Genomic DNA, 13,665 nt, shown 5'->3' on the forward strand with positions numbered 1-13,665 from the left:
GATGAAGGAAACCATATAGTTATATGAGTAAAAGAAGCAACTTATAAATTTGCAGCAAAAGATTGAATCTCATTTCCTACGTACAAAAGTTATGAAAAGTTAATATAAGTATTAGAGACTTTATTAATATCAGATGTTTATGTCATTGAAAGAAATCGGTTTATAATCGTTCAACAATAGAACCCTTGATATCTTTTAAATGTATGGTGTTATCTTAATTAAGTGAATTTGGATACACATATGAATATTTATTTACGTTATAAAGTTAAGAAGAGCACACATGAACAACACACAAAAATACAAATAGCTAGACATTGTAGTAATGCAACATGTATAATTTGAAACAATGAAAAATGAATATGGATATATATAGAATATGTATTTTCATAAAATTTTAATATGTGTTTGTTCATCGATGTAGACTTCGATTTGGATATGAATATGGTTCATGGATCCAACTAATTTGGTATGAAATGATGTTTTACTCACAAAAACTATATTTGTACTTCAAAGCATTGATTTTGAGGTGCTTTTCAAACCTGCACATGTTTTGGATCAGTTCAGGATATTAACTTAAAGCCTCTTAAGTTACTAGTATTAAAAGCTCACACATTGGAGTGTTTAGCCTTGTTATCTTTTAATCAAAGGTTAAGTGCATGTGTTCGAACTCTATTTCTTTTTCTTCTTTTTATTAATTCTTTTAGGTAAAATTTTCTTAAGAAACATGTTTTTTACTATTATATATAAGCCAACGGAAACACACGATTCAATTCGGTACAAAGAAAAATCAGCGCGCATCCCTGCCTGGTGATCAAAATGCACACCAAAAAAGGATAACTTTAGTGAAATTTTTCTTGGATCCGCCACTCACTAAGATACTGAAAATTAAGAATAACTAGTATGGAGGACCCGCGCGTTGCGCGAGTGTTTGTATAGTACATGAGAAAGAGTACAATTAAACAATTAGACAAAGAGTACCCTTTAGGATCGGATGTCAACCTTACAAAACTACTTAAAAGAGAGCAAACTGAGAGTTTTGATTTTGATGTAAAATTCATAGACTCTACGGAGTTGACTTTTGACCATTTGTCTTCAAAAATCATGAAAACCTTTTATCTGTCTTGCCTCAGTTGGAAATAGTTGAACATGACCTGTTTCAAATTCAAAGCTTCGCTTGGAAAACATGGCTAGTAAACATAATCTTGTACATTACTGATTATTAGGAAGGGTATAAACTTGGTGGTTGAAGCCAAGGTCAACCGTCCACCATGAACCGCAGCAAAAGACATTTTACCTTTCAACATTAACTGTAAATTAGCAATCGTTCTAAATTTAAAATAACACTATATAACTATAATTATATCATACCTTGTGAGTTCTTGAGGCCAAGACTTTAGAATTTCTGTACATTGAAATAGGATTGCTAGCCATAATACTAATTTTCTGAAAAAAAAAACGTTAAAAAAAATCAGTTGTTTCTCTTCCATTTACATTATTATTTTTATTTTGTATTAATAGCAATAAAAGAAAAATCAACCATGGTAGAGCAGCATTAACCCACCGGTGCTTACCAATGCAAAACTCCATTGCTATGTACATCGCGTGCATATCGAAGCTCCTTAAAACTTGACAACATCTTCTGTAGCGTTGAATAGCCCAAGATACGCATACCTGCAATGCAAGCATTGTAATCTCCATGGGTCAGCTTCATAGTATTAAATCAATAATATTCTAAAGCTGTGATTATATATGTACCTGTATTATGCTTCACACCCTCCCTTATTCCAAGTTTCTTTTGGGTAGTTCTTGGGCAGCAACTATTTCAATAATAACAATTCCAATAACATTTCAGCAAGTAGGAAATATCATGTATCACAAAAAAATTCATCCTTATTTATTTACTATCATATTGCCTTTAAAATATGATAGTTATAAAAGAGGCATATTAATACAAATGCAAATTATAGTTTATGACCCGCATGTGTGTCAATATGTCCCTCCTCTGTCCCAGCATAGCCTATTTTATACTTATTTGAAGGAAAGGAAAAAAAAGAAATTTTCAATAGCTAAACCATGTTAAAGAATCGCTTTGCTAAATTGCCATTAACCAACACTAATATATGTGACCACCGTAGCATAATAATTACCTTAAAACGTCTCACAAATGGAATGGTTCGGGCTCTACTCGTTAAGGCCATCTTCGTTTTGTAGGTCTCGGGCATTGAGACGGTGAATCTACGCGAATTCAACTCAGTAGATTAATACAAAAAAATTATGAGAAAAAATTAACGTTTAGTCGGTTACGTTCTTTATGGTACCAAAACTTAAAAAAAAAAATGGCCAACACTGGACCGTCACTTGGCCCAATAAAGGCCAAGTGGTTCCTCTACTCTTATACTTGTTATCTGTTGCTAACCAAGCACACCCATTAGTTTGGGAATCACACCCATAGCATTCATACCTGTAATCACAAAACGTAATCAACATGTTATATGCTAAATCCACATATCTGCATGAGTGAAGGTCCATAATGCAAAATCCACATGTATGTAAACTCTAAAAAGAACATATTCTATTAAAGTTTGGGATTTTAATAGGCCATAAACCATAGCTGCAAAAAAAGTAATTAGAGTACTCTGGTTACCTTAATCTTTTGGCAGTGACGGATTGACTGTTAATCAAAGACGATTTTAGTAGTCAGTGCACATCCAAATACCCATAACCTCTTTGCCACCATCTTTCTTAAGCCAGTAAGGCTGCAACAACAAATCTGCCAAGTTGTAATGTAAGAATATGAAAACAAATCAAATTCAAACTACGGTTATTCTAATAAGAAGTTGCACTCAAAACAAAGAACTCAAACGCAAAATACCTAGAGAGAACAAAGAGAGAACAACATGAAGCACAATTTTTTGATTAATAATTTAATTGATTAGAACAACAGGAGCAATGAAAACCTGTAAACATGCAAGAACAAAACCCCAAATCAACCCCTAACAAACACAACAAATCGAAACATGAAACACCAGTTTTGTTCATGATTATCACCCAGGATGTGGATGCAAAGAAGAGTGTACCGATTTAGGGGTTTGCTGGTTGCAGATGGAGATATACAGGGATAAAGACGAAGACGGGGTAAGATGAGCTGGAGATATGGATGGCTTTGAGGTCGGAGTAGCGGGAATTGGTCGATGGCTGCTCTGCTACTAAATGCCACAATCGCAACCCAAATTAGACATGCAACAGAACATTACATAAAGAAGTTGTTACCTTGCATCGCCGGAACTAAGCAATCACATCGCTGTCCGCCGCCACCATGACGACCGAAAATCAGCAGGGCAGTCACCGTCCCTCCCTAACCACGTGGCCGGAGAAATCCTATCAAAAAACCGGCCAGGAGACACGACAAATTCAATCAAAGTATTGTGATGAGAAATGAATACATTAAATTAAAAGTTGTTACATGGAGTACAACGATGTCAAGCCTTTTTTCAAAGGAATAGTAAAACTGTGAGTAAAAGAATCTTTTAAATTTAATATATATAATAATATTATTTTGTGAATTACTTAATTTTATAATTCAAATTGCTTAATAAATGTATCACACAAATATTTAAGAACACAAGTTCTCCATATGTATATACAGAAGGGGAATGCCTTGCTCGAAATATATATTCTCATTCACTGGATATTGAAGTAATGAAACACCATTGAAAAATATTAGCATTTATAAATGATGCATTTCTATGATATTTGATTCTCTATAAGTGTTTCTTCCATCATTGATTTGATGAAAATTGTAGTAACGCTCCCAACACACTTTCTTTGTTTAGGATTAAAGTCTGGATACTTAATTAGATTCCGGCATACAGCCACCAAAATCATCTTACATATTTAGATCTTACTGTAACAATTTTGAATCTTTATATTATTAGCTTAGCTTGTATGAATGGATTTAAGATATTCCACATAAACAAGTTATCTTTTAAAAATTGTTACATTGAGTGCACCATTAGAAAGAAGGTACGCAACTTTGAAAATATATAGTATAGAGATCTAAAGGGTTTTACTCGTTGATAATGTGATACAGGTGAGTGGATATTGTGCTCACGCAATGGACCAAGTTGTTAAAGAAGCTTGGGAATGCGAAGGCGATACAAATATATGGACTAGAAAGTGGGAGTCTGCACTTTCTCTAGCTTATCAGGATTGTAGGTCCTCTAGAATGGATCTAACAACTTTGCTCGGATCAATCCGTGTTGTTTGTTAGCGGAAATCACCAACAGCACTCGGATCTTAGTTTGTTTGGTTTATTTGCTAGAAAGGAAGAAGAAGAAGAGAGAAGGAGAGAACTTTATTTACTGGAGTTGTAAGAATGAGTTGTAATGAGTTGTGTGGAGAAATGGTAAAGCGACTCTTTTATAGGGTCCCCATTTCTCCAAACTTTACATAATAAACGTACAAAATAAACGTACTGGGTACGTAATACACCGACTAAAAGCAAACTAAACGACATACACAATCCTAATAACAATATAGAATATTGGCCCTACAAGGATGTCGATCAAGTTTGCATAAATGACTTTTCATCCGGATCCACTGCAGTTGTTGTGCTTATTTCCCCTTGCCAGATTGTCGCTGCTTATGGTGGTGATAGCAGGGCTGTTCTGTGTCGTGGGTCCTATACCATTCCGCTCACAGTAGATCATAAGGTCTCTTTCAGCCTTCCTTGTCTTAAATTTCAATAGAATTTGTGTTTCACGCCAAATATAAAACCATCAAACTAAAAAGAATGTGATTTATGCGGTTTATAAATTCTGCATTATGCGTATCTTACAAATACGGTTTTTAATTTCTATAAAAATCGATCTGAGTAAAAGCTAAATAATAAACAAGTCGTCTCAACGTGCCACAGGTTGGCTCAAGCTTTTGACGATTTGAGCTCGAGCTCAACATTTCTACTAGTTAGTAAATATCAGATCAGTAATTTTTGGATGATCAACAAAAAATGACTTGCTACTGGTTGAAGAGGCGGTTCGTAACTACATACAATCAATAATACAATGTATTTTGGTTTTGATTTTGCTAAAATTCTGCAAGTGTTTCTTTTAACAGCCTAACAGGTTAGATGAGGAAGAAAGGATTATTGAGAGTGGAGGTTATGTAGTCCGAGACCAGTATGGCGTATTAAGAGTTGATGGTGTTCTTGCTATGACAAGGGCAATAGGTTCAGTATTATTCTTCCCATGTTTATTATTATTATAATTATTTTTAGTTGATATCGATTTTCAATATACATGATATATTTTCAGGAGATTGGTCATTGAAGCCATCAGTAAGTGCAGTTCCTGAGGCTACTTTTACCACAAGGACCGATGAGGACGAGTGCTTGATAATTGCAAGTGATGGCTTGTGGGATGTCATGTCCACTGAGGAAGTGGGGAGTATGGCTTTTGGTTTGTTTCAACACACGCGCGCGGGAACGCAGAGAAGATGCGACAGGTTATGTTGCAAAATTTCTATATCAACAAGCGTGTGTAAGGTGTAGTAGCGATAACTTTTCGGTTATTGTTGTGGACTTAAAAATGCAGCCTTAAGGATATTTTAAAAAGTTTGAGGCTTGTTATTCTTTTGTTTATTCTAGAATGGTGGCTTTGCTAGATCTGAAAGTACAGGTTATTGTTGAATTATATCCATTAAAGACTTTTCAATACAGAAAGATATATATATATATATATATATATATATATATATACTTTTTCTCATGTTTCATGTTTCATTATTCTTATTTTTAATAGGACATAAATATTATGCCTATTAAATTATTAATCTGTAATGTGATGAATTGCCAAAAAAATTGCTTGTTTTACAAAAGGATTAAATTAAAGTTACTTATGAGTTTTAAAATGTATATATTTAGAACTTAAACTTGAAACTTGTATATCACATCAATCGCCATGAGAAACATACATGTATACTTGATAACATAATATATGTCACATAGTAATTTTTTTTATGACATAAATAATAAAACTGCTTGAGTACCGGAAATAAAAAGACCAAATAGGGCTATTTAAGAAGCTTGGAGATCCTTTGAAGTCGTTTGTAAATAAGCCAAGCCGGAGCCAAGTTCTACTCAGTGGCGGTTATAGAAAAATTTCTCACAGGGGTCGGAAATTCGAGGTCGATTGTCTATTGTTGAATACCAAATTTTTTGGGTATCTTCGGGTCCGGTCGGGTCGGATCGGGTCAAATCACATAAAAATAAACATAAAACAAAATTAAATTATAAATAAAAAAAAATTGCGTCAATCTTGAGACGCATTGAGACCACAAGGGCCACAAAAATGCACCGATTTACATATGCGATAAAAATATAAATAAACTTTATATGCTTGTTATACGAACACAACGGCAAAGCTAAAAACTTATATATATATATATAAAATACTATTATAAAAAATGGAAAATATAAAATAACAGATAACAAATCAAAGAAAAAGAAATCTATTTAATTCGATAAGAAAAAGAAAATTAAAAAAAGGTATGCAGTAAAAGTGTTTTGGTTAAAAATCGGTCTAAAGATCAATGAACCAAATTCGTAAGTGAGGATTGGTGCTAGTATGGATTAATGCGATCAAAGTAACAGTTATAAACGATGAACACAACGAGATTTATATGAGGAAAAGCCCTTGGTAACTGGTATCCCGCCGGCACAAAAACCTCGGGTAGTGAAAATTATCACTATCAATTATATTGAATTTGAAAAGATTATAAATGGTGGAATAATAGCTGATCGTGAATACAAGTGTTTGCTATGAACTCTCAGTGCTAAAGTGTTATATGTTGATCAGCTAGTATTCGATATATATATATACAAGTTATAACGGCTAGTAACTACTTATGCTATAATCTCGGCCACGTTTGTTTACTTCTTCAACTTGAACGTTTTTGAAGTGTGGACGAGACGGGAAAACTGAGTAAAACACTTCGTCCGTAATAGTAGGAATTCTGGTGAGCACGTGTTATACCTGCAAAAAATATATTAGAATATAACTAAAATTGACTGTTGAGGATCCTTGAACCTCTGAAGATCCTCAGTCCTGCTGACAGTTGCTAATGATACTTAAATTTCGAGGATCAAAGATCCTGGTCCCAACAATTGACCCCCCAAACATGATAGGTGTGAAAAGCGGAACAACTGTCATGTTTATCCCGAGAAAAGTGCATCGTAACTGTCGATTAAAGATAGATGTGACCGTCACCTGCCACCAAATAATTACGCCTACTTAATAGATTCAAACCCTTATATCTTCCTTCTTCATCGGATTATAAGCGTAGTTCCGGCATAACCACCAGGTATCCTCCTTTCTTTTTTCTATTATCTCCTGTATCTTTCTCATCCTTCTATCACGATGCCTAGAAGAGACCAGAAAGCTTCCTTTAGCTCGAGTCCTAAGGATATTACTCCCGTGCTCCAGACGTAACATCTTCTTAAAGATCCAGCTTCCGAGATCTGCAAATTCACCAACGAAGAGATCCAAATAATTTCCAAACGCTTCCCCGAAGGAACGGTGTTTAGAGCGTACGACTCCCGATTAAGGAGCGATTGTGTTTCCTCTGACTGGGTTTGTTTTCTGGTACTCCCATTCCTTCTCGGCCTCTCGTATCCGTTTCCCGACCTTACTGCTACCATCTTTTCCTTCACCAGTCTTAGCTATATTCAAGCTATGCCGATGATGTGGAGGACTTTGCATACCTTTGAGAGACTGATTGCAGAGCAAGATCTCGACTTCAATCTCCTAGCCCTTTCTTACTTGTACAGCCTCGTAACTCACGGTTCTAGCAGATTTCTCTTCAAGAGTAAACCCTTCCAGCCTTTGCCGATCAACAATACTACTCATAACGACCAAAGCTGGAAGAACCAGTTCTTTTTCGTTTTAAGAGACAGTATCCCCGAAGGGAAATCCTTACCGTCTCGTTGGATCCTGAAGGGTAAGATAGTGGATCCAGAGGATAGGTGATGCTCGTTCTATCAATTGGCTAACTGCGGGTTTGTTGTTTTTTGTGCAGTATCCAATTTTTCTGATCTTGCCGCTGACCTGGAAGGTATTAAAAAGGCAAAGGTGTTCCTGTCTCTGGATCCTTTTGACAGGACCTTCAAAGTTATCGTTGAACAGAGGATTCATACGAGAAGACCGCCAGTTCCTCGGAAACAATGTCAAGTAAGTTAGAATCCATCTTTTTGTTGTAAGTTTACTAAATAAGAAAAGATAACAGATAATAACTTATCTTTTTTCGGGCAGGTGCACAGAAGTCCTCATCCAAGCCGTCTAAAAACTTGTTGGGTCAGTTCCAGTTGGAGGATGTTGACAGCCTGATCTCTTCCTGCTCCTCTGAGAAAAAACCTATGAGAAGTTCCAGCCTTGCACCTCCAAAATCTATGACTGCCCGTTCCAAAGCCATCTGAAAAGAAAAAGAGATCCTGACGTGGAGATCCACAGTGCCCAACATGTCTTTGATCAGCTCTCAGAGGTAAGGATCCTTTATCCTTAGTCATAAACTTTTCAGTTGTATCTTTAACTTGTAACTTTCTTGCAGGCAGTGGCCAGTTTCAAGGCTTTGTACGATGAAAACATGGCCAACACAGAGAAGGAAATCGCCAAGTATCGTGCCAGGATATCCTTAAAGGACAGGCTGATCATGAAGCTACAGACTGAAAAGGGCACCCTGGAGGACAAGCTGACTCTTGCTGACATCCAAGCTTAGGAGCAAGTGGTTGAGGTCACCGAACAGGCCAAGGTGTGGGCAAGTAAGGCGGTGCTCACAGCCAGGATCAAGATGGCTGCTGAGGCTGATGATCTTAACTTTGATAGGTCCACTTGGAATGTGGCTATGTGGGAGAAGGCATTGGCTGGCTTTGGTGAAGAGAGCGAGGATGCAGGGACAAGCGGGATCAAGTATGACGCATTGGAGGTCAAGGAGGCGGGTGATGGTGAAGGTGATGTGGCTAAGGAGTAGCTGGTGCAATGAGTGATGATGGATATGAAGAAAAGGCCGGAGCCCATTTTTTTTAATGATGTTTTAATGGTTTTTGTTTATGGTTTGTATGGACAATGGTAGTGGCAATCCTTAGGATCTGTGATCCATAAGACAATTTTCAAAGGTGGTTAGGGTGGAGGGATCCTTAGCTTTATGGGGATGAAGCCTTAACCGCCTTTGTCTTTTAAATTTCTGCATGAACTTTGATGTAGTTTTTCGGGTGGATGGTCCACGTTTTGCTGGTGAAGCCCGGATCGCCTTTTTATCTTGCATATTATAATATAACTCTCTTGATTCCTGCTTTATAACCTGTGTCACTAGGATAGAGGATTCTCAATCCTTAGAACTTTTTTCTTTAAGATATTTTCCTGTCAAAACAAATCATCAAAAGAGGATATAATAGTTAGAAAAGCTGGATTAAATTCCAACTATCTTGGGGATAAGCCCAATAAATCATGGGGACAAGCCCAATAAAATGTGGGGACAAGCCCAATAAATCGTGGGACGAGCCCAATAAATCATGGGGACAAACCCAATAAAACGTGGGGACAAGCCCAATAATTCGTGGGGACAATCCCAATAAAACGTGGGGACAAGCCCAATAATTCATTGGGACAAGCCCAAAACGTGGGGACAAGCCCAATAAATACGAGCGACGAGCCGATTCTTGGCGTTGGCCCAATTGTACGTGGTGACGAGCCTAACCCGGCCCGCTGACCTTAACTTGTGTATATGGTACGTCTACCATTTAATTCGTAGGATCCAAGATATAATTTTTAGCCATGAAATTGTCAGCCACGTATAGTGCACTGGTCCCACAACCTCCGATTATACTCGGATAATCGTGCGCTCAAGGTGAGGGTGTAGAAACCCTAATTCGGGAGATAAGGTGAAGACCTTATAAACCTGGCGACAAGGCTGATTAAACTTAGGAGAGAGTTGGCCAACCCGTTTTTTCCACTTGAGGGCCCTATTGCTCGGCATTTCTGCAACTTGACGTATTTGACAAAACAAGAATATAATGTGAAAATATAAACATAAAGTAAAATTTTACCAAGTACCGGACTGAAGCAATTGATTAGGATCCAGGATCCTGATCAACAAAAATACTTTTTTAGATGGATTGCATTTCGAGCCCTTGGGAGCATGTCACCTTCCATATTCATTGAACGATATGCCCCTTTTCCTGCTTTAGCTTCAATCAGATAAGGACCATCCCATTTGGGTTCCAGCTTCCCGTCGGCGGAATTAGTTGTGTTTTGGAACGCCTTTCGAAGGACTAAGTCTCCAACTTCAAATCTTCTAATTCTGATATTCTTGTTGTATGCGCCAGCCATCTTTTGTTGGTAGGATGCCATCCTGAATCTTGCTTGATCTCTGAGTTCTTCCACAGTATCTAGATCCTGGACAAGATTCTCGTCATTTGTCCGAGTTCTTCCATTTCAGTGGGGATCACTGCCTCAGCTCCAAAGACTAATGAGAACGGTGTTTGTCCAGTGGCATTCTTTGGAGTTGTCCTATCTGCCTAGAGCACATAGGGTAGTTCCTCAGCCCATTTGCCTTTCTTTGCTCCAAGCTTTTTCCTCAGGTTGTTGATGATGACTTTGTTGTTTGATTCTGCTTGGCCGTTTGCTTGTGGATGGACTGGTGTTGAAGTGATCATTTTGATTCCCCAGCTGTCACAAAAGTTAGTAGTTCTTTTCCCAATAAATTGGGAACCATTATCACAAATAATTTCAGAAGGAATTCCAAATCTAGTTATAATGTTACGTTTGATAAAGGATATAACTTCCTTTTCCTTAACTTGAGGGAAAGCCTCAGCTTCGATCCATTTAGAGAAATAGTCTGTCATTATTAACATGAAGACTTTTCCTCCTGGAGCTGTAGGGAGTTTACCCACTATGTCCATTCCCCATTTCATGAATGGCCACGAATAGACAATTGGGTATAAGGGTTCTGCCGGTTGATGCAGAATGTTGCCGTGCCTCTGACAAGCATCACACTTCCTAGAATATTCCATAGCATCCTTCTTCATTGTAGGCCAAAAGTATCTGGTTCTTAGAATCCTTGAGAATAATGCTCTGCCCCCTGTATGGTTGCCACAATCTCCTTCATGGAAATCCTTCAGTACTTCTTGGATCTCGGATCCTTCGATGCACCTTAAATATGGACCTGCAAGGGATTTCTTATATAGCATATTATGTACAATAGTATATTGTGATACCTTACCCTAAAAGCTTTGGGGTTCTCTTCTTTTGGGATTTCTCCATCTTGAATGTACTTTATTATCGGAAGGATCCAAGATGAGTGATCAAGGGAACGATCCTTAGGATCCGTGTTTAGGCTCCCGTCTATCTCCATTGCTTGGCATTCCTCAATTGCAGGGGATAGGACGTGGATGATAGGAATTTTTATGTTCTCTGGGAGCTTCAAAACTGAAGCCAGGTTTGCTAAGGCGTCGGCCCCAACATTTTCTTCTCTTGGTACCTACGTAATTGTACAATAATCGAATGATCCTGCAAGATCCTTTACTATATCTAAATATTTAATTAATTTCTCACCTTTGACTGCATATGAGCCATTAAAGTGATTAGCAATTAATAAAGAGTCTACAAAAATTTGAAGATATCTGATTCTCATACCTTTAGCTAGTTGTATACCTGCAATAAGTGCCTCATATTCTGCTTCATTGTTAGTGGCCTGGAATTCACAAGCTATGGAATAGGGTATTATGTCCCCCCTGTGGCGATTTTAGTAGTATTCCCAATACTGTTCCTTTAACATTTGAGGCTCCATCAGTGAAGAGTGTCCAAGGATCCCCGGCTTCTTCAAGCTGTTGAACTTCAAGATTGGCTTGTTCTTCTATGTCACTACTGTTTTGGTCAAAAATTAACAACAATGATTTCGTAACCAAATTAGTAATCGGGACTAGGTGCTTGTATGAAATGAACGTAAAAGTGCTTGAACACGAGGATTTGTTGCGAGGAAAAAACCCGTAATCCTTAGGATAACATGCAAAAAACCCTGGGCGGTGAAAACTATCACCACCGATTTATTAATAATAAAGGTGATTACAATTGTGGAGATCAAACTTGATCGTGATTACAGAGAATGCGAGTACTAGTAAGTTCTCGAGTGCTAGAGTGTGTTATGATCTGTTTGTAGCTCAATTTATATACAAAAGGAGCTAACAAGATTGCCTACAATAAAGGAAACAGAAGACTAAATTCCAATTAGCCATTCCTACTTTTCCTAGAATAATTGATTCTTTCCTGATTAGCCATCCCTGTAATTCCGGAGATAACAAACTTCTTCCGATCTGCCACATTTCCTTTTTGAACACGCTTTATTTAAGGTAGCCGTTTGACCTTGTTGAACACGTTCTTTGAGGTTGTTGACGAGTAGTCCGAGTCTTTAGGAGCACATGAGAATGTTGTATGACCTGGTAAGCATCAAATAAAGGCGGTGGAATCGTTAGCACAATAATGTATTAAGGATACCTATATCTTCGAAGGATACTATATCTTGGAGTTATCTTGAACATATCGTTTGCTCAGGATACTGAAAATCCGAGCCCTAAAAACTACTAAAATTAGCCACAAAGTCTGCTAGTGCCTGTGACTTAATTGCATTTCTAGGCTCATATTGAATATCATATGCACTTAATTTCACAGCCCATTTGGCTGTTCTACCCGACATTTCCGGTTTTCTACGGACATTTTTATGGGATAATTAGTTTTTACAATAATAGTATGCGTTTCAAAATAGTGTCTTAGCTTAGTTGTGGCCATCATTAAAGCAAGAATAAGTTTTTCTAGGTGAGAGTACATGGACTCGGCATCGAGGAGACTTTTACTTACGTAGTAAATGGGATGTTGATTACATTCGTGATCTTTTACCAAGACTGCACTTAAGGCGGTGAGGGAAACGGCTAGATAGAGGATCAATGGTTCTCCATCTTAAGGTTTCATCAAAGCGGTTGCTGAGGATAAATAATCCTTCAGAGCGGTTAGAGCAGCTTCATGTTTCTACGTCCACTCGAATTTCTTGTTTTTCCTCAGGATGTCATAAAAATCTTTACATCTTTCTGAGGATTTCGATATGAACCTGTTAAGTGCTGCCACCCTTCCTGTTAATCTTTGTACCTCTTTGACGTTTGTTGGAAACTTGAGGTTTAAGATGGCTTGGATATGCTCTGGACTCGCCTCTATCCCCCTTTTGGTTACCAAATATCCTAAGAATTTTCCGGCTTTGACACCAAATACACATTTAGCAGGGTTTAGCTTCATGTTGTATTTGTTGAGGATGTCAAATGCTACTTCCAGATCCTTGAGGTGATCCTCTGCCTTCTTTGATTTCACCACCATGTCATCGATATAGACTTCCATGGTATCTCCCAATTTTTCATTAAACATCATATTGACTAGTCTTTGATATGTAGAACCTACATTTCTAATACCAAACGGCATAGCAATATAACAATATATGCCCGTAGGGGTTATAAACGCTTTATCCTCTTCATCAGATGGTTCCATCTGGATTTGTTGAAATCCTGAGGAAGCATCCATAAAGGTTAACATTTCATGCCCTATGGTAGCATCCACCATGGACTCAATGTGGGGA

The 13,665-nt window shown here is 37.6% G+C and overlaps 1 pseudogene; it reads left to right on the plus strand.

Moving 5' to 3' along the window:
* Window positions 1–3,102: 3,102 nt before the first annotated feature.
* LOC143636622 (protein phosphatase 2C 77-like) lies at window positions 3,103–5,597 on the plus strand (annotated as a pseudogene).
* Window positions 5,598–13,665: the final 8,068 nt, after the last annotated feature.

This window comes from Bidens hawaiensis, unplaced genomic scaffold (assembly GCF_021521415.1).
Source record: "Bidens hawaiensis isolate Kalapana, Puna unplaced genomic scaffold, B.hawaiensis_p1.1 tig00008036_1, whole genome shotgun sequence".
In the NCBI taxonomy this organism is placed as follows: Eukaryota; Viridiplantae; Streptophyta; class Magnoliopsida; order Asterales; family Asteraceae; genus Bidens; species Bidens hawaiensis.